The sequence below is a fragment of the Carassius auratus genome, chromosome 42, assembly GCF_003368295.1.
Source record: "Carassius auratus strain Wakin chromosome 42, ASM336829v1, whole genome shotgun sequence".
NCBI classification, from domain to species: Eukaryota; Metazoa; Chordata; class Actinopteri; order Cypriniformes; family Cyprinidae; genus Carassius; species Carassius auratus.
The window spans coordinates 14,012,132-14,039,703 of NC_039284.1; the positions used below are offsets into that span (position 1 = coordinate 14,012,132).

The 27,572-nt window shown below is 38.5% G+C and overlaps 1 pseudogene; it reads left to right on the forward strand.

Annotated features, from left to right (window-relative positions):
- Positions 1-549: 549 nt before the first annotated feature.
- Positions 550-27,572, forward strand: LOC113060767 (apoptosis-stimulating of p53 protein 1-like; annotated as a pseudogene).

The following is a 27,572-nucleotide window of genomic DNA, read 5'->3' on the forward strand; positions in this document are numbered from 1 at the left end:
TCATATTTATTATGGTTAGGTATTTTTTTACCCCCCAGGGCTTACTTTTTAAAGCTGCCAAATATTGAACTCTTTGACAATATTCATATGGCAGACAATAAAATTGAACAAAAAAATCTTATAGACTTAAATGAGGCATTATCTAGATGGCAGAATATCTTGGCGGTATAGGGGCACTATTGACATGAGCAAGTAAGCAGCCACCTAGCAACTACCCAGAAAATCCTAGCAACTGCTTAGCAATGCCAGCAACCACCCAAAGCTTCATAACAAGGGCTTAGCAGTGTTTTGGAAACCATCCACAACACCTTAGGAACTACTTAGCAACTAAAATAACATAGCAACTGCTTGGAAACCATCCCCACACACTTTAGCAACCAATTGGAAATGCTCTGGAAACATCTACAGTAGAGAAAATGCTAGAAGATCCTAACAGCCACTGCAACTGTCCAGAAAAAAAATTAGCAACCACTTAGCAATGAAATGGCAACACACTTCTTAGTTTGATAATGTAAGTGTTATGAACCTGGCTTCACTTCACAGAAGTGTGTGTGTTGTGTTTTAGTATGAGTGAGCGTGACGTGGAGTTTGGTCCATTCTATCAGTGACATGTCACAGGACCGTCTGTGTATTGTCATCAGATACTTCTTATCTTCCCCCAGCACCTCCACTTGCTCCTTGAGGGAATGCAGTTTGGGAAAGAGAGCTTGCCCACCCTCATTGGCCCCCCTCCTCTACCCAAAATGCCCCCCCCCCCTCCCCTTCCTTGACCACTTAATGGTATCTACACTCACACTCTTAGTCAGACAGAGAGAGAGGCAAACAGACACACTCCAGTGGCTGCACACAGCTCCCCAGTGCCTGGACTGCCCGGGTCCTCCAATTCATCAAACCCAGCCTCAGAGCTCCATGAGGAGGTTCATCAGTATGGTGCTACGCAGCCTGGTCAGCACCTCCAAGGCCAGGCCCTGGCTGCAGAAGAGAGCACAGGCGCAGGGGAAGGAAGACCAGAAACACAAGGTGCCACACAGGGCGACTAAGGTGAAAGTCCAGAGGGCTTAGGACAAGCAATATAAGGGCAGATGAGGGGACAATGAGGATAGAAGTTTAGGCACTTGTCTACAGCTTAAAATAGCGGGACATGTCTGGGGCATGGCAGATTCCAGAAGATTGACATTTGTTTTTACGTGCATTTGTAAGTGAGGAGTGTTAAATGGAGTCTTGCTATAGTTGGAATGGATCGCGGATATGTCAAATCAAAGATTGCTATTTCAAGCACATGCCTGTGGAGGGCTGGGATACATTTGTTGTTTATTTCTTGCATGCAAGCTTTTCTAGTTTGTGGTAGTGCTGTTGATTGGGAGAAAATTATTATCTTAAAAATATATATATATGTTGACAGAATTCCACTTGAAATTGAAGTCTAAGATGAGTATGGGGTATATTTCCTCTTTCAATTATAAGTATATAATTTCTATGTTTTTATTTGTTTATTTATTAAGTTTATTTAGTTATTTTCTGTGTTTATTTAAATAGAATCTGGAACTTTCATTTAGTAAAAGATGACATTACATTGTAGTGTTTCCCAGGAATCACAGACTATCATTAGATAATACACAAGCTAACATGAACTAACAATGACCATTATGCTTTTTACTACATGTATTAATCTTTGGTATTGTTAGCTGTTAAAAATGTATTAACTAATATTAACAGATACACCTTTTGATTTTCAAAATTGATTGGTTAATGTTAATATAAAGGCTGTAGAAGTATTGTTCATTGTTAACTGACATTAACTAACCAGTTAACTTATGAGGGCACAGTTCACCTTGCTGGTCCCCAGTGATTTGCATAGTGTTGTTTTTTTTTTTCTTTTTTTTTTCCTCCATACTTTAGGAGTCAATGGGAACCAGCAACTGGAGGTGAACTGTCCCTTTAAAATAAAACGTTACTTGTTTTTTTTTTATTATTTGAAGGGATAGTTCAAATAGAAGGGATAGGGATAATGAAAAATCTTTCATCATTTAAGCACAGTCATCTAATTCCAAACCTGTTTTTCCTAACCGTATACAATCAATGTATATGTATATGTAGTTTTAGACACCAAACTTTCATTGCATGGACTAAAACTTAATAATATCTCCTTTTGTGTTCTTAAAACTAAAGTCATGGTTTAAATGTCATAAGGGGTGATGATGGCAGAATTAATTTTTTTTGATGAACTATTCCTTTCATTCTAATTGATATACACTGTTTTTCTTCGGTTATGGCTTTGGTCCAATAAGTGAATTGTTCAGATGGTGTGTGAGCATGATTTGACTTTTTTTTTTTTTTTTTTTTGGCCCTGTGCTATTTTAATATGAAACCCCGTGACAATAAAATTCCAGGCAGCTGCCCAGGTCTGGATTATCCTCTGGTCTTCACAGATCACGGAAGCATTTCCCTTTCTGGATTAGTTTGGCTTCAGCCAGCGAAACAGTTTCCTTAGCTCTCTGTAGCCACACACTCTCATGTTTGCACCCCCTCATAATCAGATTATTATAGCTCTGCCCTGTAATCAAACCCTCACAGAATTTCTCTTTCAATCTGCTGCTTGCTTGTTTGGAGGGATTGTGTTACACTTTAGGAGTAAAGCCTGCCCTGGGTTGGAATTTAATTCAGATGGATTTATAAGATATACAATGTTTACATTTTTAAGTGAAGTGAAGGATATATCAATATGTTTACATTTTATTGGTGACTGATGTAATAAAACACACGCGTTGCCCAAATGCCTGGTATACCTTAAAAGAGATTTATTTATTACAGTCATTCTTACTGTCCTCCAAAGTAAATCCAAAATGACACATTTATGTTTTTCAAAATATATGTTTTAAATATATTTATAAATGCCATTTAACCAAGAACCTAAAGTTTGTATTTTTCTTTTGTCTTGATCAAAGTTTTGGGCAATTCTTAATTCAGTTTTCCTGATTTTATGATGATATTTCACTTGATTAAATATAGATTTAATAATTTGTAGATTGATATGTGTGTATGACGTAGACTTTGGTGCCCTTCTTGAAGGTTTCTTTCCTAAATCTCCTTAGATATTTTCCATTTTGAGTGTGGTTAAAGTCCTTGCCAATATGTTTTGGAACGTGGGAGATAATAGGTCAGGCATCATGATTACTTTTTCTTGGCAGCATGTAGAATAAACATGCAATTCCCTTGATTTCGGCTCAACTTTTGAATGTCTTTTATTTCGCTCTCATCTGTCTTTGCAATTGGCACTCATTTGATGAGATGGCTGTGGTGCAGACCACTGGGAAAATTAACGTAAACAGTTCAACGATTATGACAAGGCAAGAGAGATTAAAGAGAAGCCCACACAGTCAAAAATGTGAGGCTGGAAGTTCACTCAAAGAAAGATGTTGTTCTTTCCTCTTTACAGATGATTCTGACTGTATTCCTGAGTGATAATCAACAGTTGCTGACCGAGGTGCCCATTACCCCAGAGACGCTCTGTAAGGATGTGGTGGAGTTCTGTAAGGAGGCTGGGGAGAGCGGCTGCCACCTCGCTGAGGTCTGGAGAGGAAAAGGTACGAGTCTGTTGGCACATACACTACCGCTCAAACGTTTGGGGTCATTAAGATGTTTTTTAAAGGAAAATAAAGTGTTTTATTCAGCAAGGATGCGCATCTTAACATTTATAATGTAACAAAAGATTTATATTTCAAATAAATGCAGTTCTTTTGAACTTTCTATTGATCAAAGAATCCTGAAATAAATAATGCATTACAGTAAAAAATGTGAAGCATTGATACTACTAATAATAAATGTTTCTTGAGCAGCAAATTAGCATATTAAAAGGATTTCTGAAGGCTCATGTGACAGCTTTACCATCACAGGAATAAATTATACTTTATAATGTTTTAAAGTGTAATAATATTTCAATATATATATATAATTTTGTTATTTTTTTTTTTTACCCTATTTTTGTTGATTTTGGATTGGTGAGCATGAGAAACTTCTTTAAAAACATTGAAAAATCTAACCCAACCCAAACTTTTGAATGGTAGTATATTTGAACTTGAAGTTGTAATATAAATAGTCTATGTGGCTTTGATTGAATTTAGACAATATAAACTCTATTATTTAGCTTGTATGGTTGACCTATTCTTGCAGAGCAACATTTCTAATTTATACGTTTTTTTCTAGGTTAGGTTAAGTTTTTCATCTTATATTTATATTTTATTTAATTTTAGCTTTCTTCCAATAAGTTTAGTTTTACAGAACAGTAACAACTTTAAGCGATCCATCTGTTGAGTAGTGTTGATTCAACAAATGACTCATGCAAAATCATATAGTGCTTTCTAGTCTAGTCTCATGAGTCAGCATTGTTTTCAACTCTTTTGAACATCAAGGACTGTTCTCTCATCCGTGGATACAGACACATGGTACATGCACAGAGCAGCTGGATTTCTACATCCTCTGCTCAATATGGCTGACAGATACATATGTATTGCTTAGCTCTTTTACATCACTAAATAGCACTGGATAGAAACGTTCATGGACCAGATCCCACAGGGAAAGCAAAACTGTCCATCACATAACAATGACGTCCTTGTCAGAGTTTGTCCTAGACAGTGGGTGGTTGAATGTGTGTCAGAACGTCTCAGGGCCTCTAGGTTTGTTTACATGGCTCCTGCGGGCCTGTTATTCTAGTGTCCCACACATGGCACACGGCCCGCACTGTCAAAGACAGTAAAGATAGCCTTCAGCAAGGATAGCCAGACCTTATTCATCTGGACGTACCACCAGGGCTATTATGAAATAGAAAGGACATTTTCCTTTTTAAGTTTCCATACTATGTGGATTAGATTAAAATAGATAAGTATTATAACAGTTTTGACATTGACATCCTCTGTGATATGCATAGGTTTTAACAAAGGGTGTGTGTTTTTATTCTCAGAGAGAGCGATCCCTTTTGATCAGCTGATGTTTGAGCACCTACAGAAATGGGGTCAGAGGAGACATGAAGTGAAGTTTTACCTTCGGCACGTGGAGTCTCCCATCACAAACGTTTCTCAAGGTGGGTTAAAGTAATGAAAGTCTGGTCACGACAGGACATTTTGTCTGTTACTTGGTTTCTTTTTTTGTGCCGTTGTGTTTAACTACTGTTCAAAATGTTGTGGTTGTTTAGATTTTTTCATGTTTTTGAAAGAAGTCTCTTATGCTCTCTCACATGATCTTTTGGAAATTATGTAATGTAATATGTAATATGCTAGTTCATTGTTTTAGTGCGTTCAAAATGAGTCTGTGAGAGCAGAGGGCGGTCAGTGGGATTGTGTACAGGCCTATCAGAGCGGCGCGGTCCATGAAGGTCTAGGTATTTCCAGAGCCTCTGACAGGATTACACATAATAACACAGCCCTGGATTTAGAGAATTAAGCTCCTGCTTATTTATAGATGGCACATTTGAGAGTGCTGGTGAAACAAAGGCTCACAAAGAGAAATGACTGAAGGTTGGTAAATGTGTTAAACAACCCACTGTCCCGGCACAGAGTAATCGGGGTAAATATGCCAGTCAAAATTCCACTGCTGGATCATATGCTCATTAGATTCAAAGGTACCACTTTTCCTTCCTTTCTTTCCTTCAGCCATATGTGTGACTGGTGTTTTATTAATTAATATTTTGTCAATATAAAAATGCCCCTTTGTCCAGTAGCACTGATTTTGTTTGCCCACAGCGGTGGGTTTTTAAGCTCTGCAACCATCTTGACATTTTTTGGAGTAGAGGGGGGAAGATGTAATCTTGTTTTATTTCCAGCAGGAAGTCAAACTTCAGAGCAGGTCGACAGGAAGAGCAAGGGGAACTTGGACAAGCCCTGCGAGAGTGGGGTACGTTCACATTCATGCTGTTCTCCGTCACACTTTCCTTCTGGACTGTTTAAGACTCGTAATGAAGGCTGCTCACTGAGGCTTGTCGTAATTACGGTGAAACTGTGTAGCCAAAACACAAGTTCAGCACTTAAGTCAGCAGTGCTCTACTTTTCGTGCAGTAAATGTGTGTGGTTTTATTAATGTAGCAAGCCATAAAATCACACTTTTAATGTAAAGCTGCTCTTGTTTTTGGAGTGACAGATTAGAAATGACTTAAAAATCCCTTTTATCAGTCGGCAATTTTTGTGTATTCATCGGCTTCTTGGCCCGCTTTTCCTTAATTTGAGCTTTAATTAAATTATCTTTGGGCCTGTACAATTGACAAAATAATAAATTTTGGATGTATCATCCATGTCATATTGTCCTTGATATTGAAAGTGCAGAAAACCTACAGTTAGGTATTTCTGTACATACCGGAATAGACATAAAACTTCATATAAAATTAGTATGTAATAATAATATACAATACTTGTCTTCTGGTTTGCTCAGAGAAATTTTTCTTGATTCTTGAGTCATCTGTGAGAAAATTGGAGATATCGGTTATTATAAGTGAGTGCCGCCATTTTGCGTATGTAAACGCACTTAAACATGAAGAATGTCATTTGTTTTCACATATCTTATAACTGATTGCAATGGGTAAGAAGGGAGTCTTTTTCTCACACAAAGCTACATATGGCTTCAGAACAGTGTTATTTTTGTATTATTTATGTACTACTATAGTTTTTATTAATATTTTGAATATTTTTATTATCAAATAAGTTATTTATATTTATTGCAGTTTTAGAAAATTTACTTTAAATTTAACTTTTTTTAAGTTATTTTTTTGTCCAATATTTATGTTTTATTAGTATATATTTTAACTATTTAGAAAAAAAAAGAGAGAGTAATAGTTCAGCATTTCTTCAGAAGACTTGAAATATTTCTTTTTTGGTGCTTTTTTATTTTTGGGGGGAGATGGACAGGCCCTAGTTAGACTGTACACTCTTACTGTATGGAAAAACAGTGTTCCACAGAAGGAAGAAAATTGTACAGGTTTGGAACAGTGAATGATGACAGTATTTCAATTTGAACTGTTTCTTTTAAAAATCAGTTCTGACTGTAGTTATGCTCCAGTTGGAAGTTAGAAGTTGGAAGCTTCGCAGCAGGGAGCTTGTGTGCAATGTGCTGATAAGCTCCAGTTCCTCACCGAAGTCATTTTGCAGTGGATTGGTTCATGTGGCGGACACAGGAAGTTTTAGAGAAACAGAATACACCAGGTTCCCTGTTTCCCCAAAATATCACTCAACTACATAGCGCTGCATCATTTCTGTATGCTTTCTGTTCCACTCTGTATGTCTTTGATACTGATCATGCAGAAAAAAATAGCTTTTTCCAAGCTCAAATATGCACATCTACATTCCTCTGTCAGTATCAATGTCAGTATGTTAAGAAAAAGGAAAGGTATATATTCCAGATCTCCAGACTGATTAACATTCCACAAGACTGTAATCATAAAACCCATAAAGCTGCACAGCTATTGAACAGGTGCTCATTGGGCCCTTCCCAGCGTCACCAGTTATGTTATAAATGAGTGACACGCTCACTGATCTGTGGCCCTCCCCACGTCCCATTATGCAGCTGTTATAACAGATAATCCAGGCAGTGGGAGCATCTCTTTCAGGCCGTATCATGTGATGATATTTTAATTACATCCGGCCAGTAAACTGGCCTGATTGTATTACTCTAAAACTGTTAGCATAATATGCAAGTTTGCAAGTGTGTTCCACTTTAAACCAGGTCAAAGGATGATACTTTACATTGTTCATTTGATGGTAATGTATTATCTATATATATTTTTTCTGGGTCTAAATACATCAGATTTATTCAGGATGATTTAAGTCATTATTCAAATCAATTCAATTCAATTTTATTTGTATAGTAGTTTAACAGTGGTGACTGAAATGTACAGAAAAATTAATTAACTATGTTATCAAACGGACGATGAACATTATTAACAGCAATCATTGTATGATGCAATAAAATTTGGTAGTTCTGTATGTTGCTTCAAGGTTGGGATCATCTGAGGTCCTCTGAGGGGTTGGCATCATCTCTTCTCAGGTGTTCTGGATCCAGACTGCAGCTTGTTTAAATCCTAGATTACCACGGGATGTCAATCCAGTGGCAAAACAGAGAAACAAATAGAGGCATAATTAGCATAGCTGCTGCTTCAACCAAGTAGAATTAATTTGTTTAACCCAAGCTATAAAGAATAATAATGTGCATTTAATCAGATATAGCTTCAGTACAAGATTGAGATAGATTATTTGAATGCTTAGCCAAAGAGATGTGTCTTTAATCTAGATTTAAACAGAGAGAGTGAGTTTGAACCCAGAACGATATAAGGAAGGCTATTCCTGAACTTGGGAGCCAAATACGAAAAAGCTGTACCTCCTTTAGTGGACTTTTGTATCCTAGGAACGACCAAAAGTCCAGTGTTTTGTGACCTTAGGGAGCGTGATGGATTGTAGCGTGGTAGAAGACTAATTAGGTCTTCATAGACAACCCCCTTGCAGCGCATTACAATAGTCCAGTCTAGAGGTCATGAATCCATGAACTAGCTTTTCTGCATCAGAAACAGGTAACATGTTTCGTAGCTTGGCAAAGTTGAAAAACTGTCCAATGTAACACCCATATTTTTGACTATACAGAAAGTAACAGTACATCTCTCTAGTAGCAAATTGTAATCTATGAGATTGTGTGTAGTGTTTTTTGGTCCAGTAAGTAATATATCTGTCTTATCCGAATTTAATAGGAAAACATTTTTTGTCATCCAATCTTTTACATTTTTAACACACTCTGTTAGCTTAGATAATTTAGCAGTTTCATCTGGTCTTGTTGAGATATATAGTTGAGTATCATCAGCATAACAATGAAATCGAATTCCACATTTTCTAATAATATTACTAAGGGGCAACATGTATATTGAAAATAGCAGAGGACCTAGGACAGATCCTTGTGGCACTCCATATTTTACTGGTGATAAATGAGATGACTCCCCATATAAATAAACAAAGTTGTACATGTCAACATGTGTTGTTTGCTCATCTGAATGCTTTTTTTTAAGCTCAGATGTATGTTAGATGAATGTACACTACAGTTTTTTTAAAGACATGTTTTATCTTCAAGGCTGCATTTATTTGACCAAAAATAAAGTAATATAGTGATAAATTATTATTTGGCAGCCATTACTCACAACTTCTTATTATTATCAATGTTGAAACAGTTGTTCTGCTTAATATTTTTGTAGAAACTGTGATGCATTTTTTTAGTTTAAAAGAAATGGGGATTATTTGAAATATAATTCTTTGTAAAAATATCAAAGCTTTACTGTCACTTTTTTTTATTAATTTAACGCAAATTTGATAAATAAATACATAAATGTAAATTAAAAAAGTATTACCAACCCCAAACTTTTAAATGGTAGTATATGCTGTTAAGTGTCAAAAATGTCAGATTTTCCTTTAAACTGTGTTTAATTTATGCCTTTATGTGTTTAATATCCCCTGATGCATATTGCACAAAAAGTTGCTTTATGTAACTTTGCATACTTAGTGACATAAAAAACTAAAAGTTTTGAGACCGAGAATTACATATTTTTGGTCAGATATAAATCTATAAACATTTTGTGAAATTGTTTAACCACTTTTGCTGAGATCATTATTTACCACAGCACTATTAAAATTATTTTTTAAAGCTATTTAGTATGCATTCTTAAGTGGCATATAAAAGCAAAGAGACCAGAGACACTCTGGTTGGTGTCTTTACTTTAAGTCAGACTAAGTGGGCGATTCTTGGCCAGAATAAGCTGCAATCTGGACAAAACTATTATGCTGTGACTTAAAAGTCTGGCTATGCAATGATGAATGAATAAAGAGATCTTTCATCAGGCACATTGTGGTTTTCAGGCCTAGCCTGTCTGGCAGCTGAACTTATCCCACTCTGATATCACTATCATTGACCTTCAGTCTGTATCTTTCTGCCTCTAGATGCTCCTGTAACATTCAATGTGATGATGCTTAGAGTTACTATTTGGGTTGTACTGCACCTCCTGCACCTAGCAGATAAATCCTTATTAGATAATCAAAATTCACTGTAAAAATGTTAAGTTTCATCCGTGAATGCTTAGCCCATGAAAGTTCCCAAATATCTGTGCATGTTGTCCCTGAGGGCGCTTTGCATAGTCATGAAAGAGCAATTTGTTTCTGCCTAATTTGTCATTGCATTTGAAGACAGCACTGTGAATTCTTCTAATTATCATTTAGCACTTTGTATGACATTTAGTAATTCTCAACGGTTTTCATCTAGGACCCAGATTTTACATTAGACATTGTGTTGTGAACAAAATCAGAACTGAAATCATCATTTCAAACAAAAAACATCCTCGAAATCAAATATTTAAATTGTTTATTATAGTATCATTGTTACTGATTTGTTCAGTGGTGATTATGCACCTATGGTTTGCTACTTATTTGTCTAGTTGTTCTCTTGCATATGTCTATTTTATCGCAGAACTCAATCTCTAAATGCATATTGTTCAATGTATACACTGAAGTTGAGAGCACAGATTTTGCCCTGTGGCACTGGCTGTTTTTTTTTTTTCAGCATATGGACATATGAAGGTCAGTCATGAGTGACTGGGGTCAGTACGTGGCTCTATTAAAATGCAGAGGCCGCTAAATGGCTGGCTCAGCGTTATTATTGCACTTATTTACTGTGCCCATTTCAGTATAAGAAACCTCTTCCAACTGGCACAAACACAAGCTTGTTCAATTACTCAGGAATATGGATTAGCCCACATGTGCATCACATGATCGCCAAAAGAGATGCATTTTAGAATTTTACATTTTAACCCTGTTGCTTCAGCTACTTATTGAGATCTGATAGAATTTTAATTTGTAATGGCAAAAACTTACAAAAATTATGACATACAAGGCAAGGAATTATATTGTCCATTGAATATTTTTTTTAAACTGGTGTCATGACATAATCAGTGTAGCATGGTACTTTTTTAAGTGCAATTGACGTGTTTCATTGTTAATTTAATCAGCTTACTCTTGTGCATTGGAAAGCATTGTGCATTTAATAGCCCGCGCATGCTGTAAAGTTATGTCGCAGTTATGCAAACATTAAAGGCAGATTCTGTGAGACTGTCACGCATCTGGCAGTAAGTGAGTGCGGGGCAGCTGTGGCGCAGCACAGGCAGTCTGACAGCGGCGCTCCCGGGAGAGGAGGTGTCGTGTGTGCGTGCTGTAGTGATGTCCGATTCGCGAATGAATCATTTCTTTCAACCGGTTGACTCGGATCACTTGAACCGATTCGCTTTGATGTTGTGAATTCTCTGGACCCTGTTTAAGTGAGATATTTGGGGCGTAGAACACTGAAGCGGTTGCAGCGATTACATTAATCGCACCATTAAGCAAAGCGATTCGCTGAAATTAATCGGATTCGATGAATTGTTAAACCGTTTCAGGGGCACAGTCACCCGATCAGAAACATCTGGCCCTATTTACATACTCTTTTAAAAATACTGTTTTGGTTTTAAATTGATATAAATGTAACAGAGTGTCCACAAGCTGCATGTGTAATAAAGAGTGGCTGCAAACGTCGTTTGTCAAACGATAAAATATTTTGTTTAGAAGTTTTGTTTTCGACTAATAAGTAAGTAAATATCCATGATCGGTCCTCTAAATAGCTTTCTGATTTTCTGATTGCTTTCTGTTTTGCAAACCCCTTTGATTGTTTGGATCAGAAGTGCATAATTCGTGAATCTTTCATCGCTAGTTCTGATTCTTAACATCTTAACATCTGTTTGCTTACATTATCAGAGAAGATGATTCTTAGGTGGGTAAATGTCAATCCCAAAGGATTTATCAGTGATATTTTATGAGGGGCGCAGCAGGGATGGATAGTGAACCGAACATCTTCTCCTTTTTTTTTACGATAACGATTTACAACCGGTAACGATTCAGTCTGTGTTTTAAATGCATCTTTTAGACCGGGTTGGTAAAGTTGTTCAACCGATTCTTTGAAAAGATCCGACTCAAACGAACGATTCGTTCAGGAATTGGACATCACTACTGCAGTCTACACTCCAGGCAGGAGAAACACTCACTCACATTAAAAGCGAGAGAAGTGCTTGCACGACAAAATTGAGCATGAGGGGGAAAACAAACTTACGCAGTCCCCATCATCACACATTCATGTTAACATTTATAAGGGTCACGCGTCTCTTTACAACATTTTAGTGTTTAATGTACTGTAATTAAACATCAGAGTCACGAGACTGTTAGTATGCAAAAACACCTAAAGTCAGTCGCGCGGAGTGGGGATAACACTGACAGCCTGACTCATCGCTAATGTGCTGGATGACTTCACTCCTGCTTTTGGGAGAGGGGATTGCGGCTGTGAGTGTGACTCTGGGGTCTCATAACGAGCACAGCACCTCTGATACTACAGCTGCACTGCATTCCTCCACACAGCGCCCATGCTTTTCTCATAAGAGACTCGGAAACGCGCTCCTGACTGTTAGAAATGGAGTGGAATCACGTCGAGACTGTGCAGGAATTCACAGCTGAAGGACAATGCAGCAAAATTAAGGTCCGATCATGCAGAATAACATGGGACTCTCACCAGGTAATTTCAGCTCTCATTTGAGAAGGTCTGTGGTGCATTGATCTGTTAAGCCAGGACTTTGGTTAAGCACAGAATTGGTTTACTCAAAATTTCAGCCTGTGTGTTTGTTGATCAATAGGAAGAAGGATTGACCAGTTGTGAGAAGTGTCAAAGTGCTGGATCAGGTTACTTTGTTGTCTAATTATATGAGCTGGCAGTTGTAGCCTATGTATTGGGAAGGGATGCTGTCAGTTGACATAATATTTGGGTAGTTGACATTTCAATCAGTGAGTGTGGATAATGCTATATTTAATCTGCAATTACTTTAAACTATATCTTACATGTTATTGTGCATGCGGTTTTAGTGATCTCAGTGGAGAGACTACATCGGATATGCTCCTTTTAACCATTAATGTGAGCTCCAGAAAGGTGAAAAAAACTACAATAACAACTACTAGTCTGACTATGCATGCACAATATTTAAAATGATTTAAATATCCATGATGACAAGGCCATCATTTTGCAGTTGTAGCTCATTTATAATATCAGAGCTCATTATCACTATTAGTTGACTAATGGTTACCCTACAACTGACATTCTGAGGAAAATGCTTTTATTTAATAATTCATGGGCCATAGATTACATGTGGTCTTATATTGAAAATGCACCAATATGCTTGATATATATTTGGATAAAATTGAAGTCTTGGATAAATTTGCTTCGACATTAAATCATGTTACTTTGGCCTTCCATAATAAGTTTGTTTCATTAAAATATATATCACCTTCCCGTTTTTCAATCACATAGAGTTAATGGGCTTTTTTGAATATATGGTTATATGATAGAAATTGTGCTCAGTTTACAATCTGAAACATATTACTTCTCTCTCCCACATGTTATTTTCCAGCTACCCATTTACAGGTGTGCCAGAATCAAGCAGGTTCTCTTTTCTATAAAACTGTGATACAATAAGTGTGATGAATTGATTTTTGGTGGGAACTGACATTTTTTTTTCAGTAGCCTCCATGTCAGACCTCAAAAAGTGCATTTGTGAGAATTGTTGTTGTGACAGGAGGGACTAAAAGTACTCTAATTACAGCTTATTTGTCAGACAAGATAAGAATAGCAGTGGCTCTGGGCAGGCGATGACCTAATAGACTGTCTTATGTGAAAAAGGGTGAAAAGGAGTGATGTAAAGAAAGAATTATGTCTCCTGTAGATAACACTCTATGAGGTACTAATATCTAATATCACTCATTAGATATTTCAAAACGTTCCTCACATACTTCAGTTTATGCAGCACTGGGTCGTAATCTTATGGGTGAGTGTGTTTATTACATTATGAATGATCTCATCCTGAGTAGGGCCTGTTCCCTCAGAGCCAGCAGGTGTTCACCAACACCAGAACGGCCCCAGGGGTGACCTCATTTTCTGTGGATAGTACCACACTTCAGGCATAACCATTCACAGAGTGAACATCTAATGTTACTAAGAACAGCCTTCCCTGAAAGAACTGAGATTTTTCCCTGAAATAATGTGTATTCTGTATGGCAGAGCAAACCTTTGTTTTCTGATGGTTTTCTGATGGGAAACAAATTATGGATAACGCATTGTTGCCTGACACATGTTGTCTGACGCTTGGCTAAGTGTTTCCTTCCCATTAGTGCTTTCCCAAGATTGACTTATGGTGTGTTTAACTCATTTCAGAAAGATTGTATTAGGAGTTGAACACACATGTACGCCATCACAAGGTTGGAATCATGAGCAGGAAATTCTGAACTTTCTTTAAAGCCCAGAGTTTCCGAGTTGGGTAAATGTCGGAAAGAAAACATGTCGGATGTAACGGATGCAGTGTCTGTATTGACAGTAAATTTGTTTTGATTAATGATATGAAATATGTGATGATATAATTTTTTGTATTTACAAAAAAATGAAAGGTAGCTTAACGCAACAACAATGTAGTTGGCGATGTCACTTTGTAAAGAAAAAACAATACATGCCTGTGCACAACCTATAGACTTAACATGAAATACGCATGTGCATGACGTCACATTTTTGTAGTTTACACGGATTATGTTTTCAAAAGTAAGTATTTTCAGGACAAAACACAGTTGTTGTGTAACTGACAGGCCAAAAATGGTAACTGACAGGCCATTTTTTTTTAAAGATGTTGTGTTAACGCCCCAAAAAAAAAACATCGAAAAGCAAAAAACACTCTTGATTGCCATTTTTTATTCATTATAGAAATGGTACATCGCCATCTTACTTCGACCAAATGACTTGAACACATCTGCCATCGTAATTACGACTTCTAAAAAAAAAAACGAACTTCCCAGGAGAACTTTAATGCACCAGCATTCAATTAATCGTGATTCATTTAAGTAATTGGATGATCCAAAAATGGATGATTTCAAATACTGATTCTAAGGGGTCCTGCATTAGTCAATCAGTCAGTCAACAGCCATTAAGATAGCTTTTTTTCCAGTTTTAATAGACCTGACTGCAGTTATATCGACTAGAAAAATTATTTCAGAGTTGAGCATTTCTATGTTATCTGAAAGCACAGAGATCTCTCACAGGATATCTAGTGCCAATTCCATCTTAACTGGCCAGCCCCAATTTTAACAAGGACTTGCAACATTGAGTTTTCTAATAAAATCTCAGTGATGACTCATTGAGATAATTTAGATAAATGTACCCTCCACTCGAAAAATGAGGTTTTCTGACTCACTAGGGCCTGTCAGATAGGTTTTAATAATTGTAAGTATAACACTTGTACAGTGAGCCAGTTATGGGAATTGATAGAAGCCAATGACTCAATTATTTTGAATGTCTGCTATGGCCTACTGATGTTTCAATCAGACTATCTTGGATTTGTTTTATGAAATTTCAGAACATTTGGATACATAAACTCTTGTTACCTGTGTAATTGAGTGTGTATGTATTTGCTTACATCAATAAGTATGAGTTATTGTTATACAGTAGAGTGTGTAGGTGAGTTCACACAATTGCAGGACATAGCGTAACTGTAAGCATCCTGGTCACTCTCTCTAGGCATTTCCTCTATGGTGATTTCTAGCTGAGTTTTTGGTTTGTCTGTACCTGTTGAATTGTTGTTAACTGCAAATATTTATTTGCACCCAGGGCCACAAAGCTGAAATTAACAGCTTGGAGCAATTTAAATTCTAACCTGGTTTTTATGTTCAATGGCGGTGTGTTTGCTGGCTTAAATTAGTATGAAAATGTACAAAACATATAATGATCTTTTAAGAAGTAAACCACTGGCTGATGTGTTTAAAAATAATCAATTAAATTAACCAGAACTCTATGAATTTATTTTGAGTATGGTCTGCTTGAAAATATGTTGAATTTGATATGATCCAAAGCCTATTTAGTTATTATTTTAATAATTTTTTAGTTTCATTTTTACAATTTTGTCATCATTAATTTGCATGAAAGGTATTTCCAGCATTTGCTTTATACAGTCTGTTGACTACTTGATTGAAACTACCTTCTTCACTGTTTAATTCAAAAGATGGGGGGGGGGGGGGGTTATTTTCTTGTAGAGATTTCATTGAATAATTGCAAGTTTTATTTGTTTGAACAAATGAAGTCCAGCTTGCTTGTGTGCAAAGCTTAAATCTATGATACTTTGTGTTTGTGTGAAGGTGGGGAATCCGCGTGTGGAGTTAACGCTGTCCGAGCTGCAGGAGATGGCAATGCGACAGCAGCAGCAGATCGAAACTCAGCAGCAGATGCTGATAGCTAAGGTAGGCGCCACCGTAGGAATCCTCACATCTCTTTATTTATTCATGTCTTCAGATACTTTTCCTTTTCTTGTGTCTGAATTGTTTAATTGAGAAGAAACTGTTAATTTCCAAAATGCCTCTTTTATTTATGTTGAGATATGCATCTTTCATTTTCAGATCTGTTAATGGTTCTGCTGACGTTAAATTAAGACCCCTGTGGTCTGGCATAAACGGGTTTACACGCATGCATAAGGGGCAAACTGTACGTGAACATATGGTCATATCATCTGGAGTGCATGAACTGTCATGTATGATTAATTATACTAGCATGGTTCCATGTCAGGAATTTTTAAAAACCCTTTTAAATGATTCGCATTTTAAATGTGCAGCTAGTGCACTCAAGCCTGACACCATTCGGTTATTTGACTCTTTTGATACTGTGTTTTGAGAACCATTTGTCTTTGTGATTGAGATATTGTCTTGAAGTGTGTGATAGTTTCACACTTAGGTCAGCGGTGGAGGGAACTATGCGTGTTGTCTGGATGCAAATTACTTTTCCTTAAACAACAACAGGAAAGAGAGTCCATTCACATAGGAAATGAGATCAAGCATGTAACTGCAGCTGTCAGGAAGAGGGAGGACGTTAAGACCACTGGAGATTGTGGGTCATGTACGTGTGTTCGTGAAGGTGTAGTCAGTTCCTGGGAAAAAGTACCAGAATGCTCTGGAAATTTCAGACAGGCAACACAGGGCCAAGCTATGATCTCGGAAGTATATTCGACTGTGTATTTCATGAACGAGTATCAATCGACTCACCTTTTGTTGTAAGGTACATGTCTGTTTAGAACTTTTCAGGTAGAGGTGTTTGTTGTATTGCTGTTTTATTAATTTTGGTTTTATCAATCAATCAATCAATCACCTTTATTTATATAGCGCTTTAAACAAAATACATTGCGTCAAAGCACTGAACAACATTCATTTGGAAAACAGTGTCTCAATAATGCAAAATGATAGTTAAAGGCAGTTCACCATTGAATTCAGTTATGTCATCTCTGTTCAGTTTAAATAGTGTCTGTGCATTTATTTGCAATCAAGTCAATGATATCGCTGTAGATGAAGTATATATAGTATTTCTGTGGATTGATGACTTTATTCATTATGTAGATGAAAAAAGTGCATGTATATTTCCACAAACATGTTCTATGTAGCTTTAAACATAGCAGCGCTGCAGTTAAAAACATGCTTTGCTTGTTCGTCTGTTCATTTAACACTGCATTGTGTCAAGTCAACACTCTGGGACTGTTAGGCCTGGCTTTGTGTTTGCTTATTCTGAAGCAGAGCTGAAAGTGCTAGTCAGCACAAATGCCTGTGTTTCCCTCCACTTTCTATTTTAGTCTCATTCATCATCCATTCATATAGGGTGTTATGTCACAAAACCCCCAAATAATTTAAACTTTAACACAGTTGGAATAATTACAGTATTATTTGCCTTCATTTTTTGTAGTTAGAAACATGTTGTAGATTCTCTGCTAAAATGTAACCTTTGTCTTTGTATTCTGTAACAACTCTGAAATTAAGTTGATGATCTTTTATTTCCTGTCTCTTTGTTTCCTCTCTCTATTTTACCTTCTTACCTGGTCCTTCCTTATTGTTTACATATGGTTGTCTCGCAGCTTTCCACTGTGCGTAGTGAGGTGCGTGGAAGGGCTTTTGTTGATCGGTGACGTGTTTGTTTTGACAATCTGTGGAGCATGTTCCCTCCCATTTAGAAATTGACTGTCACCCTCTCCTGTCCTCTTCTACCATTTCCTCACCTCTCTGAGTTTAGGAGCAAAGATTGAGGTATCTGAAGCAGCAGGACCCACGTCAGGGCCAGTCCGTGTCTGAGAGTGAGAAGCTCCAGAGGTTGAGGGAAAGAGTGGAAAGTCAAGAAGCTAAACTCAAGAAGGTCCGTGCCATGAGGGGTCAAGTGGACTACAGCAAACTCATCAACAGCAACCTGTGTATGTACAGCCATGTTAACAGAATTCATAGTATTTTATAGAGAACTCACTTTATAAATGGATTTAACTATATGTTCTCTCAAAACTTTAAAATCGGATGTGTGTATATGTGTATATGTTTTTTTATTTGGATGATCCACTATTATACCAAGTACAATATCAATTCTTTACTGAAGTATCTGATATTTGTTTTTAGGGTGCTGTGGCGTAGTAGTAAAAGTCAACATAAAATCAAAAATGAACATCCCCTCACATATCTCTTCTCTGATTATGTATATTTTGGTACGAGGGCTGGCGAAAAAGTTGGAACAACGGCCAAACAATTTGAACCCCTTCCCTCCAAAAACTTGTTAATCAAATGATGATCACAGCAATTTGCAAATTACAGTGATCCTATCAATTAACAACTGACAAAATCAAGTCCAAATCAAGCCTAAATGTTTACTTGTTTTAGAAGCTGTTTCATGTGGTTATACGTCACAATAAGGAACAAAATTGGTCACATGTTCCAATTCCTGAAGTGAAGTGACATGTGGCCAAGTATGGTGACCCATACTCAGAATCTACATTTATCTCGTCCAAAGTGAACACACAGCAGTGAATAACGCACACACACAACGTGAACATATACCCGGAGCAGTGGGCAGCCATTTTTTCCCATAGTCTGCCAAGTAAGTTACACTGTCACGGTCCAGAGAAGTATGAAAGGTATCGTCAGAATAGTCCATCTGCCATCAGTGGTTCAACCGTAATGTTATGAAATGACAAAAATACTTTTTGTATGCAAAAAAAAAAAAAAAATGCCTTTATTCAACAATTCCTTTGTCAACAGTCTCCTCTGTGTCTCTCCACATCACTCAAACTGCCTACGGTCTTCTGTGTCAGTTTCTACCTGTATCTATGCTTTGATTTGAAAGAAAACAGCACATCCTTGTGGTGCGGCTGACACAGAAGAGCATACGCAGCCTACAGTGATGTGGAGAGACACAGAGCAGACTGTTGTCAAGTGAATTGTTAAATAAAGTCGTTCTTTTTGTTTTCTTCACTTACAAACAGTATTCTCGTCACTTCATAACGTTCTTCATAACTACTGATGGCAGATGGATTATTCTGACAACGTTTTTCATACTTTTCTGGACTTTGACAGTTTAACTTACTTGGCAGTCTATGGGACAGTCACAAGCCTCCCGGTTTTCATCCAAAATATCTTAAATTGTGTTCTGAAGATGAACAAAGCTTTTACGGGTTTGGAACGACATAGGAGTAAGTGATTAATGACTAAATTTTCATTTTGGGGTGGAGTATCCCTTTAAGTCTCAGGGTTGGATTCAGGAAAGTTGCTCATTCAGACATCACAAGTATTGAGTCACAAGCCATCACTATTGTGCCCTTGAGCAAGGAACATTCTCCAGGGGGATTGTTCCTGTACCATTTCAAGGAAACCGTGAACAAAAATGATCCTCTAAAGAAATCAAATTCTACTAGGTCTGAAGCTAACAGTTTTTACTATTGTTAGAGCACACAGTGCAATTTCATCCCGTGCTCCAGCTGCTTTTGCCATCCATTCCGTCTGTGTTCCTGATAGTGGACCAGTCTGAACTTTAAAACGGGGAGTTCTGGTTGGGGTGTGGTTTTCACCCCCCATGACATTCATGAGATAAAAACAAAGATGACAATACCATTCCATTCTATTTAAAAATTGTCTTATGACATGTGGACTTGGGGAGTGGACATCTGACCAAGCAGCAATTTGCACTGAACCTCACTCCTACACACTTGCGCGAACACACACCCACTTGAAAACGCCAGATACTAACATGTGTATGAAGCGAATCAACAATTGTACGTCCATTTGCACACCAAGATAGTATTTTTTATTATCGGAATACTTCGTGTGTGTCGTTCAGCTGCAGAAATCGAGCATGTTAGCAGCCTGTTCCAAGAAAAGCAGGCAGAGCTGCAGTCAGCTATGCTAAAGGTGGACCAGCTCACACTGCAGTTAGACGATCTACGACGGGGACGTCTCAATGGACTGCAGCCTCTGGAAGGACTGGTGACCAGCAATGCTACTCTGGAACTACGTAAACTCTACCAGGAACTGCAGGTAGGCATTTTGTGCTTTAGACAGAGCTAAAAAAAAAAAACCTACATATTTAAATGAGTCAGTTTTCTCTTCTTACTGTCCAGAGACTACAGTACAGAATATTTTAAAGAAAGAAAGAAAGAATTAAGACCATTGGTTGGATTTGTTCAGTTTCAGTCAACTCATAACAAATCTAATGACCAAAAACTGGAGTAAAAAAAAAATAAAAATCAATTCAGTTTATCTAAAATATATGGGTCTCACTTGGGAAACAGCAGATAAATAAACTTTATTTTAATCCATTAACGCTGTTTGATCATCAAAAACTATTTCATTCCAAGCAAATTTTTCAAAGACTTTAATTGTAATGTGCTTTCCTGTTTTGCCACACTTGTTTATTCTTTCCTCAATCCTCTCTGAAGTTGTTTGTGGTACATTTTGCACCCCATAGTGATACCGCATACAATATTCAGATTATCAAGCCTGTTTTCAAACTCAAAAGATATAAGTTGCATAAATATGCAACATTTCATGAGATGGTAAAATATTTAAATGCAGTAACAAAATCATCAGTTCTGTATGCATGTGTTTGACACGTGTCTTTATTAACATTTAGATCCGAAACAAGCTAAATCAGGAACAGAACAGCAAGCTACAGCAACACAAGGATATGCTTAACAAGCGTAACATGGAGGTGACCATGATGGACAAGCGTATTGGGGACCTTAGAGAGCGTCTCTACAAGAAAAAAGCAGAGGCAAGTGAAATAGCCTGCAGCTGTATTGCCACGCACAGTTACTGCACCACATCTGTGATATTACATTAAGCAGCATTGTAAATCATTGCTTAATTTCTAAAGAGACCCTAGAATTGGTTAAACCCTGCAGTTTAAGCAAAAAAAAAATTCAAAGCAAAGAGTTTGACCCCTCGGAAGCATACAGAATTGCATTCAAGGTTATTTGTTGATATATATGCCATATATTTTAGGTGTAAAAACTAGAACCATATTGACCAGCCTTGCACACTTATCTGTTTGATTAACCAATTTTCATTTCTCCAGCTTGGCCGAAAGAGTGGTCCTCCCTCCCCTCAGACCACCCCAGGCAGTTCCGGGCGAGTGGCAGCAGTCTGTCCTTACATCCAGGTACCATTGCCCAGGCAACAGGAAGGAGGCTACAGTTTACCGCCTGATCCCCTGAAGCCACAGACTCTGTCCACCTCTGCTACAGTCAACCATGCTCGCTCCAAGTCAGGTCAGTCTTTCCTCCTAATTCTTGACACCATTTTACTTTTGCATTTGCTGCTTCCCAGGACTGTAACAAAATATACTACAGGAGTGCTTGAGATTTGTCCAAAGAATACATCATCGATAACACTCTTGGTACTCTCACACAGAAAACAATCATATTAAAGCTCTCTGTGGTAGAAATGAGTTTACATGGTTCATGACCCCATTCAGGAAGATACTACTACATAAATGATGAAAGATGTATCATACCATCATGTCTGTGTCTTCAACTTCTTGAAGGCTGTGTATATCTATCACTCAGGAGCAGAGAGCTGTCTCTTAAAATTTATGCTGTAAAACCATTCATTCAGCTCAGTTCAGATTTCTTTCTATGGTTCCTCATTTTCCTGATATGTCATGTTATGCAGTATCGCTTTCCATCTACAAGGGGCAGCTGTTAAACACCAAGTTTTGAATCACATCTTTATTCAGATATTCTCATTAACATCACACTAAAACATCTTTTTTTCCCCCAGCCTTTATTGCTAACATGCTTTTCCATTTTCTCATGTCTGTCACCTTTTCCTCTCCTCCCCCTGTTCGTTTGTCATGCTTGTGTGTCACACATGTGGGGTCGGCGGGACAGAGGAAGAGAGAGTGAGGATGCCTACAGGCCCATGGAAGGTCTCAGACTTAGACATCATAGTGGACTCTCTGGTGCCGTCCTCAGAGCCTAGAGAGGGGCCAGAGGCCCCCACAGACTGCGACTGTACTTCTAGTGAGTTTTTGGGCATGATATCAAAAATACATTTTTGATCAGAATGCATAAAACAGGGTTGGACTTCTATTTACAACACAGACATTTTCTTGTGTTTGCCTTAAGACATTTGAAATCAGTTTAAAAAGCATGTTTCATTTTCAGTTGTAGCTAAATAATATATAAAGAAATTGTGAATTGATTTGATCATTAATTTTTAAACACAAACGGATATAATTAATATACACTGGCTTGCACTTAGTCTGTCAGTACCAATGAGGTAAGTACTAATACATAATGACTTACCTCATGGATACTGACAAACCAAGTGCATAAAATTTAAGCCCCACCCATTATTAATCTTAAAAAAGCAGTACACTTACCATATCCTAGTAGTCACTAAAGTTGGATCCACAGGATCATGAAATAAAATCTAGAACTGAACTGGTGGAAAAAAGTAGCACTTACTTAACAAGGTTTATTTTAGTAGTCATGAAGATGTTAGACAGGCCTTACGAATACATAACAAAAGACTTGATTTATCCTTTTGCTTATTTAACCACTACACGACTTATTTTAATACTTCACTTCACTGTATTTTTCCTTTGTGGGACTTGACAGTCGACTTGCTAGTGAGTTTGATGGTGTCTGTCAAACGAATGGGATAAACACTCGCTCAAGCAGAGCAGTGGACTCGTACACATAGGATTAGTAATCCATTTAACCCAAACAGAGCTGGGTCTGTGCAAAGGACAGGACAAAAATATACCCCACTCAAACCCCTGATTAAAAGTGTCCTGTTGTCACAAGGGTCAGAGATGTGAGTGTAGTCCCATTTGAGACTCATCTCCTGCTTTAATGACCCACTGATCGGGTCAGTCTGTGTCATAATGAGGCTGACAGGAGAAAGAGCATATACGTCTTTGTCTCTTTCCTAACTCATACTTCTGCGCTTCCTGCAGCTAATGATGCAGTCTGGCCCTCCTTCAACAATAATAGGGTTCCTCTAAAACCCCCAGACTTGAAGGACACAAGTCAAGATCATACCAGCAAGATGGGAACCTCAGACAAGGTGAGGTTATACAGTCTGCTTATTGCTTAAGCACAGGTGTTTTTGTGAAAGACATTTTTGAGTTGCCTTCATGCTTTTGTCTCTTTTCAGGAAGACCCTAAGCTGTTAGGGACAGTAACAGCATTGTCTAAGCAGCTTCCACCCATCTATGGTACCTATCCCAGTGCAGGCCATCACTCCACAGTCTGCACCACCAGCTCTTTACCTCGCTCTGCTCCTGGCACCTTAGGCTGGCAGAGAACACCCCCTGCCTCTGGTTCCTCTTCACAGCAGATCCAACAGCGGATAACAGTGCCTCCCAGTCCTACACCTCAGTCTGGGTCATCTCTTTTCCATCAAGGTGAAAGAACAGAGCCTCCTCTTGCTGTGGCAGTACGTCCTTTTATTCTGGACAGGGGGTCCCGGCCCCAGTCTCCAAGGAAGGGCCCTGCCACTATGAACTCCAGCTCAATCTACAATATGTATCTGCAGCAGCCTACAGCCAAAAACTACTCCAGCAGCAGCAGAGCTGCAGTTAAAGCAGGTACGAATTTGTTGCCACCAGCTCCAGGTATTGAAATTGGCTTTGATTATTTTATGTTCCCTTCTTTTTGTTTCCTCATTTGCTTTTCTTCATTGGCCTCCAGTATACGGAAAACCAGTCCTACCTGGCTCTACTTCTCCTTCTCCAGTTCCACCTTACCAGCAGTCCTCCACAGATGAGGTCGACAGAGAGACGGCCCAAGAAAGCACTTCCTTACCTCCACCCAGTGTGGAGAACATCCCTCGCCCTCTCAGTCCTACTAAACTGACCCCTGTGGCACACTCCCCTCTCCGTTACCAAAGTGACATTGACCTGGAGGTGCTGAGAAGGAAATTAGCCAATGCTCCCCGACCTTTAAGAAGCGAAGCTCCATCACAGAAACCCTGAAGACCATGACCTATACATTCAGAAGCTCCTATATCAGCGCTTCAACACCCTTGCTTCAACACCCTTCTACCAGCCTGACAGTCCTCTGAAGTACATGACCACAACATGGGCCAATGTGGACACTGCCAATTGGGAACCTAATGGAGTCAAGCATCTTAGCTGAACCTTCGTCAGAGCCAGAGAATCACGAATCCCTTGCTCACCAATTTTCTTCTATGTCTCAAACTGTTGCATAATGAGAACCAGCCGATTGCATTTATCTAGTGACTCAGGGGTCGCCTCAGTCTGCTGATGCCCCAGACCGTTCTCTTAAGGACACCCATGAGGACAATCATAACAATCAACCAAATTACAGACAACCTACCGACCAAATCATTCCCTGGAGCAGACATCCAGGAACCATGGCTCCTGGTTCGTAACCTCCTTATTCTGCAAAAAGTCTTGTGAGGTTTGCAAGCAAAATTCATATAAAGAGTCCTGAGGCAATCCTTAATCTTAATATTGGTATCAGAACTAGTTGATAATGAGAACCAGCCGACGCATTTATCTAGTGACTCAGGGGTCGCCCAGTCTGCTGATGCCTCAGACCGTTCTCTTAAGGACACCCATGAGGACAATCATAACAACAACCACACAAATGTTACAGACACAGGACCTAGCCCGGTACCAGAACATCATTACCCTGCAGAGCAGGACACCACAGCAAACCCATGCACTCCTCCTGGTGTATCTACGGTGAGTTGGCACTAGCTTGTTTGCTAGGGTTATGTCTATATTTAACCCCTTATTCTGCAAAAAGTCTTGTGAGGTTTGCAAGCAAAATTCATATAAAGAGTCCTGAGGCAATCCTTAATCTTAATATTGGTATCAGAACTAGTTTGCCATCTAGACAGTACTGTTTACTCATCTCTGCATAGGAATGTATTCATTGTTTGATCTTTTTTGCTCAAAAGAGATATTCTTCAAAATATAAAAACTAATAGAATTTTTCATATTTCAGCTCAAGCGAACCAACTTGAAGAAGCCAGGCTCTGAGAGGACAGGTCACGGCCTGAGGTCAAGTTCAATCCTCTTGCACTGCTTTTGGATGCATCTTTGGAGGGAGAGTTTGATTTGGTGCAAAGGATTATTTATGAGGTACAATTCAGCTGCCATATGCCATACACTTACTTTGTATGCTTGCACTGGACTCTGTAGGAAGTTGCCAACTGTTTCCACATCAACCTTGTCTGTTTGACCCATCCTCAGGTGGACAATCCTAGCACTCCAAATGATGAAGGTATCACGCCTCTCCATAATGCAGTATGTGCAGGTCACCAACATATTGTGAAATTCCTGCTGGACTTTGGGGTCAATGTCAATGCAGCAGATAGTGATGGATGGTGAGGCCTATCACTTTGGTCTGATATTTTATCTCTTGACATTGTCTGCATTAGGGAACAACCATCATTTATATACGAAACACCAATTCTTACTTACAAGTGGATGTTTGCAGATGTTAATTCTTTCTCACTTGTGATCAGGACGCCCCTGCACTGTGCAGCTTCATGCAATAATGTACATCTTTGCAAGTTGCTGGTGGAGTCTGGAGCTGCCATTTTTGCCACTACTATCAGTGACGTGGAGACAGCAGCAGACAAGTGCGAAGAGATGGAGGAGGGTTATGTCCAGTGCTCTCAGTTTCTATATGGTATTATCTATAGCAACCACTGCTGTTATTTACATTTTTAAGGGTGTGTTTCTAGAATAGTGGCTGTAAATGGTTTTGAAAGCCTACTCTTCTTTGTTTCCCCTCCAGGTGTGCAGGAGAAACTGGTGTAATGAATAAAGGGACGTTATATGCCCTGTGGAACTATGAAGCTCAGAGTTCAGATGAGCTGTCCTTCCATGAGGGCGATGCTCTCACCATCATGAGCCGTAGGGATGACAGCGAGACGGAGTGGTGGTGGGCCAGACATGATGAAAAAGAGGGCTACGTACCACGCAACTTGTTAGGGGTAGGATATCTGTATAGGCACACATTTATTTTTGAATAGCACTGTTGTGCATTAAAATATTTAAAAAATATTTAATATGTTAAAATTGAAGTTGTAAAGTGAGTAAAAAATCTCTCTGTTGTCACTATAGCTGTATCCAAGGATCAAACCCAGGCAACGTTCATTGGCATAGGTGGCCAGAAGAGACAGCGCAAGTTCCTGTAACAGCACTTGGCATGAAGCTGCGGGATGGCACTCTCCCATGTCTTTGCTGTGGCCCGTGACCACAACACAGAGCCCACAGAGTGGCAAGATGATGGCGCACGTCTGGTGTTGGACAAGATTGATTTTCCCAACAGTGGGGAATTCAGTGGTCTTCTATTTGCATCCCAGATTTTATTCGTCACCATGTGTTGTTTTTGCAGTAATCCCTCTTACCCATTTCCCTGTTGAGGAAATGTTAGCTTTTCTATCCTCATCCACGGTGCAAACCTCCTGAGTATATGTGCGTGTGTTTCAGAGTGGGATGTGACTGTTCAGAATGGGGTGTGGAATCTGTGGATGTGAGAAAAAGAGTCGGTGACAGATTATGCAGTCTTGGATTCCAGTGTTTTGTGCTCTGTGGTTTTTATCAAGCAAAAGGAAACCGAAGGGACTGATGTTTCAATTCCCACGGTTAGGAAGTTGCTGATTCAGGGAAAAGGAAGGAAGGTGCTAGAAAGTGTTTAGAAGAGGCCTTGAGGCTGGTCAAGTTACTGATGGATAATAAGGAAATGGACTGGTCTGGTGGAGACACATATGTGTGGAGGATTATGTGGCTTGAGGAGGTGAAACTGTGTAGTTGTCTAAGAGAAACCAAGATTTAAAAGGATTCAGAAAGAAAACTGATGCCATAAAAACTAATGCAGTGGCTGTTTTCCATCAACCTGGGGATATTGACAACATAAAAAACCTTTATCCCTATGCTTAATTTAAGTCCGGCTTTATTTTTATTTTATTATTTTATGATACACCACCCTTTTCCCTCTTTAAGGGTTGTTTATTTAATTGAAACATATATATATTTTTTTTTTTTTTTTTTTTTTAGCTTGATATAGGCTTATATGGCTGTCAAACCGGCAGGATCTGCCTAGTGTTTGTGCTGCCATACAAGAGCCATTTATGCAGCATGTCATGTATTGTGCACAATAAAATTTCCATATTGGGACAAAGTAA